Genomic DNA, 6245 nt, shown 5'->3' on the forward strand with positions numbered 1-6245 from the left:
AATTTAAATTTCGTTTATTTTTAACAAAGTTACAGCTGTCTGAATTTTGAAGCTCGTAGCGTTATGAACTTTTATTCCAACTTCTATTCTTAACACATTTAATAAAAGTTCTGTGAGAACTTTCTCAAATTCTTTTCATCTCTTCGAAAATATGCGTAAAATTGATAATAAATACGAATGAACTGAGATAATACTCTTGGCATTATTCCTCTTTGCGGATCCTCCAAAAATGGCTTACACTTTGAAGATCTTCCGTATCCGATAATCTTGACGATAAATTCAATGTGCTATCAAAGAGATGGTATTACGTGTCAGCCTTACTAAATGTTGAGTATACACTCTGGATACAGACAAATGGGGTGCTTTCTGGATACAGAACCGAATTCTGTCTCGTCTCGCTTTAAATGGCAAAGGATTGACCCGGTCCGACCTTTTAAAGTTCCCTGATAAACCAAGCTGGAACAAAAGGTTGGCCGAGAAACCATTCCGGTGATTCGACTGCACACGAACGAGAGGTGTCCGCAAGATTTCTTACTCCCTACTTGCTTTTCCTACTTTCTTTCTTTCAACTCCTACTGCATACGTCTTCATCGTAGTGCCCATTGTTCTTTCGCTTCTACTCACTAGATTTTCATGCCTGATCAACATGTAGCCCGCTCGTAAATGCGTTCTGTATGGAGCATATCGATCAGGTAATCCAATTCGCACATGAATAGTATCAAAAGATAACGTCAACACATATTTCTTAAAATCCACACCACAAGAGAATTATTAATTTTGTATATGCACTTTGATTTTATTTATATATGTTCCAATAAATGCGCCAAATATACAAAACAAGCAAGTCACACATTTTTATGAACCTTCCTACTTTCGATTTCTTGCTATCTTTATCTTAATTTTACTATACTTTATATTTTATATTTTACTATACTTTAATATTTTTCTTATAATTTTCATGCCTTTTTCATTATAAAATTCCAGAAAAAAAATGCAAAAATACAAAATTATACAAGATTCTTAATGAATGCAGAGTATTAAAGGCAATTAAATGCAAGATTGAAAATAATATCTTTTCCGTTCGATGCATATAATATTAACTTTGACCATTCGGGAAACTATACTAGCAAACTAGAAATCGTTAATACCTGGGATCATGTCTTTAGCGTACCGACTTACGACTCTCTAGTGGATTATCTATAATATGATTCGCCGATAAGTTCATTAATCCAACTAGCTTCTGGAAAGAACACGATTTTAATTAAAAACTCAATTCAACGATGTTTTCCTGAGGGATAATCACACTGAATTATGTATTTTAAGTTATATTGATATCCAAATAACGTAATTACATATATGATATCGTAATTTTCCGACAATTTACGCACATCGTAAATTGGGCAGTAAGCCTCTAGCTCGCCCCAATCAGCCCGTGATTGATAGCGATCGCGACTAATCCATGGAGGATACTCCAACGTACTATCTACTCTAATAAATTGCGCGTAATAAAATAAAATAATCTTCGATATTACGAACGTCAGAACAAAACGTCAAGTCTGGCGATAATTTCGACGGATTATTATTGCCACGAAAATAATTCGATGAAGAATATCTCAACATTTTCACCGACTCGTAAATCGATTGTTCTATAGCGGAGGTACTATACAATTCTGGCACTGAAATCTCTGTAGTTTTCATTTCGGCGGAAGTTTCCCTTTTCACGTTACACAGGCAGTGGAAATTAAATTATTTTTCTTTTCCTGTTACGAAAAGAGAGTCCTCTCAGAAAGTAAACAATTACGTAAGAAAGTAAACAATTACATAAACAATTGCGACAATTGTTTATGGAAAGAATTGTTTATTACAACTAGGTTTATGCGAAGATATTTTTAATAGGTTAGTTTTGCTATCAATAATCGAATTGTTCGTGTAATTCACCATTTTAAGAATCATTTAGAGCTGAGCAACTTCAGTTCTGTTAACAGATAGCTACAAGAAATCCTGTTAAAGAGTTGAAGTTACATCTTGTGTGAACTTGGAGAACTCGTTTATTTTTCATTAATGTGCTGCTTTTGATGTAAAACTCGTGTAATAAAATGTGTAAAAGACATGTAATAAGCCATGCTAGCGTTACAAAAGAATTCTTTGTACCCGTGCTGATGCATATAGGGCATCTCACAATTTCCGAGCCGAATTTGAACGACAAATACTCTGACAAATTTTTCTCTTTTAAAAAAGTTTTGTGATAAAACGAATGGATGATAAATGGCTCTTCCGTCGGGCTATGTGCAAAATACTCGAATTTATGCACCCTACTGTTACAGTGTATAGGCAATTAGTTGTCACTTGTGTGAATCTAGAATAACATATGATCCAGCCATAACATATCCTCTTTCGTTCGCGAACTTCTCCATTTCGCTTTTCCGTCATTAACCTTTTCTTTCGCATTTCGTGTATTACTATCGATCGTAGTATATGAGCTATTTAGAGTTCCAAATCTTTTTCTTTCTTTTACTTTCTCTCACTTTTTTTTCCTTTTAACCTTTCTTTTGCAACACAGAGTGGCGAGTGTCACTCGCAATGATTTATCGAGAGTCAATGTTTACAGTCAGTGTCTTCCTCATTAACGTAATTCATCAAACAATTGTGATTATTTCCGCCGTACGTAGCCACCATCCACCGCCGTAAACAATTGGAATTGTGGTTTTGTCGGAGAGGAGGGGAGAGGGGTTCAAAAGCAGAGCATTAAAATTATAAAATCCACTATCGCACGTGTCTCTGCAAATCTCTCGCGTGGTCTCCCACAGCATTTCTTCTGGTATCGGTAAACCGACGGTTGCAACGTGACATCATGAGCGGTGGGCGAGATCGATCGATCCCAAAGACGTGCCGCGCGAGTTGAATTCCCGCGAGATCCGACAGTCGAGTCCTCTGCAGGTTCTTTACTACGCGAAGAGCCCTCGTGGAACTCGAATCTTTCGAGGCGAATCTGGAAAAAGGCGGATATAAAATAAGTGCGGGGAGACGAACAGAACAATCGTTCTTTTGCGCCTCAAATTCGTACGATGTTTTCGACACGTCAGAACGTAAAAGATTATCGTTACAAAGAAAGAACAACTTACAGAAAAGAATCTTTTCGTTTTTTAATCCTTTATTATCCTAACTAAAGCGAAGTTAACGTAGGAATATAACCTACATTGTATGCAGAAATTTTTGCCCATAATCTTTCCTTTAGCTCCGTCGAGGATTTGGTATTATTTCAACAATCGCTGTAGCTTAAATGATCTCATATCTTAATGCTTTTGTCTTCATCCCATTGTTAAACGTAGTGACAACACGAGTTATGTATGATGTTAAACATCTCAAGCGTGTTGGACAGTTTATAGAAATATCATGACAGTTGCGTCATCGAGAAATATACTTTTGACATTAATTCAATTAAAGGAACGTAAATAATATTTTAGATTTATACATTATTTATTCACTGCGTAATTGACAATATCATAGAGGTATCTGCATATTTAGATTCGCTATATATAAAAAATTATTGGAAAAGAAGAAAGGAGAAGAAATGATTGTGTAAAAAAAAAGAAAAATTTCAGAATTTTTTTTATACACGTGAAAAAAACAATTTTGTTGAAGTTAGTTTAAAAGTTAATTAGATAGGCAGATCTGAAAATAATTTTGTTGAACTATTAAAATCGTGTAGGTAAGACGCTCAAAACTAATTATTAGAAAATAAAAACTTTTTACATTACTTGTCAAGCTTGAGATTTCTGCGTAATTATATATATTTTAAGAATCCAACAGAATTATGTATTTTCAGATTTGCATTCATAGTTAAGTTTTTATGGATTTCGACAAAATCATTTTTGCCGTACAATTTTTTTCTGTTAACCGTAATTGAAAACAGTATTTGCCAAAGTTATATAAGTTAGATCTAGATTATTAAAATACTTATTAAAAATATTTATATTGTGTGTAAAAATAACAAAAAAAACGTGCAGTGAACCATATTCGTTCATAAACTGTAGTTTCAACAGTAAGTAACGTGATTCGTCGCGTCATAAATATCAGTGGAAAACGACTTCCTGGAACGTTATAACGGATTCTGCACTACTTCCAAAACCAAAAAGCAGTATCATTACTCCGCAGGAAATCTTTGGAAGTCGCACGTGTTGCGATGTTACAGCCATTGGTAATATCTCGCTGCTGTGCTCACGTGAATTATTTTACTGAACTTGTAAATATTTCATCTTGCCATTTTTGAACATATCGATCTTTATTGTAAAATATTATAAAAATATGTAAAAAAAAAATCAAATAGTAATTTATATCATATATATGTATACACACACATAAACTTTCATGTAAAAAGCTTTAATGCATGTAATAAGACAATTTCCTGTAAATCGTAAATTGAAATCGTAAATCGTAAATCGACATTTCCTGTGAATGGCATTTGAAAAGTTGTTGCTAAACCTTTTAAATCTTTTAAAAATTTAACAACATTCAGAACTATCGTGAGCTAGTCAAGCAGTTATGAAACAATTGCTATTAAACGAATAGCATTTAAAAAAAGCGTGCTTGTCGTCTTGACGGAGGTAAACGCGCGAAGAGATTTTAGTAGGCATGCATAGAAACCACGTGGAACATTATCCGTATAATAATGGCAAGATCTGCATTGCAAATCCTCTCACCTTGTTATTCGGACACAATAATCCAGCAACCTACCGACCGGATTGGTTGCGCATATCTCAAGATGAAAATCCCGAAGGCGTCCGATCGCCTATATCTTCTTTCCCGCGGATAGAGATAGCAGTTTCTACTTTACGACCACAAACTGGTTCGCTGCAGGTGAATCCTCGAGAAAGTGCAAAAGTTCTGCTGCCTAGTTCTGCCGTTGCCTTCTAACTATCCAATGTATTACCTCGCATTTTCCCCGTATCTCCTTTCTTCTTTTTTCCCATTTTCACTACATGTCTGTCTTTTTCTCTTCTGACAATCGTTCTACATCTCTGCGGCAGGAATATGCCAATATCTGTCGAAGAAATCTAACGAGCTAACTTCTAACTTCACAACATCAATTCTATTAGATGCGTAAATGCCTTCGAAAACAATATATCCAAACTTTGCACAGAGTTTCAGGCTGATCTCCACCCCCTGCTTCGAGAACTTATGTGAACGTCACCGCGGGATTCGCAGCTTAAATTGTTGCGACATGAGTGACGCAACGGTCATCCCTACTTTTGCATTATTTCAGTTAATATTAAAAATACGAAAGCTATTTAATTTTCACGAGGCAGATTGGACTGGTTTTGCGTAATATTGTGCCATTTTGGTTTATATATCAAATAAATTATATGTTATGAGGAAAAAAGGTGAGAGATAATTATTATAATTTTATACAGTAGAATGCTTAGTTTTCTAGAACATCTAATATAATTTTACTAATGAACGCGCGGAATTACAGACTATTGCGAACTCATATTACGTTTACATTAAACTATGCTTATTACACATGGAAGATTATGAGCAAGTAGTGCGAAATTCGATGAGTGAACTCTAGTTGAAAATTATATTACAACGATATTAAACGCGGTGTCCTGCAAATAATTACGTAATTATTTTATAACGATAATGTCCCTTTCCGATTAATACAAGTTTATCGCTATTGTATTTAATTTTTGTGACACATATTTTAAATAAGGTGCCATAAATTAATATTAGGTTAATCGATGCACCATTGCATTAAACTAGAAATTGCAAAATTTACACAAAAATATTATTAGGCATTTGCTTTATCTAATATATGATTCTTCATTTATTTATGTTGAATATTTCTTGGTTGATTTTTATTTAATGTTGTTTAATATTAAATTGTTTTCGGAATAAGTACTTTATTATTAAATTCTTTAGGTTTTAAAATAGTCTCTTATTAAAATTAAAGGAATTAATATTTCAATTGATTTCAAATTAATTTTGAAAATCTGAAAGTAATCGGTGCGCAGTCATATTTCCAAGATAAATTAATTTAAAGAATATATGTGTTAATTTAACACATTTATTCTTTGATCGAAAGTAGCACTTTCTTCGTATTTAGGTGATTCTCACATAAACAGTTTTGTTTCTAATCTTATTATTGTTTAAATCGTTTTGTTAAACGTATTTTGTTATAATACTTGACATAACGACGTAATCAATATTACGTCTCGACAAACTCAAGTGAATTTACGAACCTGATG

This window comes from Trachymyrmex septentrionalis, unplaced genomic scaffold (assembly GCF_001594115.1).
Source record: "Trachymyrmex septentrionalis isolate Tsep2-gDNA-1 unplaced genomic scaffold, Tsep1.0 scaffold52, whole genome shotgun sequence".
Lineage (NCBI taxonomy): Eukaryota > Metazoa > Arthropoda > Insecta > Hymenoptera > Formicidae > Trachymyrmex > Trachymyrmex septentrionalis.